Here is a 1182-nt window from a genome sequence, read left to right on the forward strand (position 1 = left end):
ACTGAATTGGGAAAAACCATCCTAAGATTCATAGGGAAGCACAAAAGACCTCAGATAGCCAAAACAACCCTGAGCACTAACAGCAATGCCAGGGGAATTAGTATACCAGATATTAAGTTGTATTACAGTGTTATAGTCATAAAAACAACAACATTTTTCACTGAATTGGGAAAAACCATCCTAAGATTCATAGGGAAGCACAAAAGACCTCAGATAGCCAAAACAACCCTGAGCACTAACAGCAATGCCAGGGGAATTAGTATACCAGATATTAAGTTGTATTACAGTGTTATAGTCATAAAAACAACATGGTAACTGGCACAAAAACAGACCCATAGATCAATGGAACAAAATTCAGTACCCAAATGTGAGTAAATGCAATTTCAGCCACCAGATATTTTACAAGGGTGCTAGGAATATTTACTGGAAGAAAGACAGCGTTTTAGCAAATGGTGCTGCCAAAACTGGACCTCCACTTGTAGAAGAATGAAACTACACCCGTATCTTTAACCCTGCACAAGAGTCAATTCCAAATGGCTCAAAGACCTCAATGTAAAGCCTGAAACTCTAGATAGGCTGACTAGATTCACCAGAAGGGCAAGTAGTGGGGAATGTCTGGGGAGCTGACAACACAGCAGACAGTAGCAGGGAAATCAGAGTATAAGGGCTCTAGTTGGGGGAGGGAGGCTATGGGAGAGTGTCACCTGGGAAGTGTGTATATAGTTGAAGGAGATGGTTTAGGATGCTCTGTGTGATACACACACACACACACACACACACAAATTTTTAAAGGATGTATTACATTTGAGGAGGAGGCATGGAGGTTTGCGTCATGCTAATCGTAGAGGTGGTGGACAATACCGTTGAAGTCTGCCCGATGACTTTGTAGACATACACAGGCGCCAAGGATCCAAGTGCAACCGATTATGACTGGTAATAGTCAGATACATACAGATTGGAGATGCAAGTGCCAACATCTCAGTGTTGGTAGCAAAAACAATGAGTCTTTCTGTAAGGAACAATATATTCTAAAATAAAATGGAGATCTTTTTTAAAGGTTAAAAACTCATCCAATTTTATGTCTTACAGGGCTTATACTGAGTTCAATAATATATAACTATACTAATTCAACTGTGAACCTAGATACTTCAACCCACTTGTGAAAGAGATGTACTGTTGCTC

Source organism: Nannospalax galili, unplaced genomic scaffold, assembly GCF_000622305.1.
Source record: "Nannospalax galili isolate Female #2095 unplaced genomic scaffold, S.galili_v1.0 scaffold57, whole genome shotgun sequence".
NCBI classification, from domain to species: Eukaryota; Metazoa; Chordata; class Mammalia; order Rodentia; family Spalacidae; genus Nannospalax; species Nannospalax galili.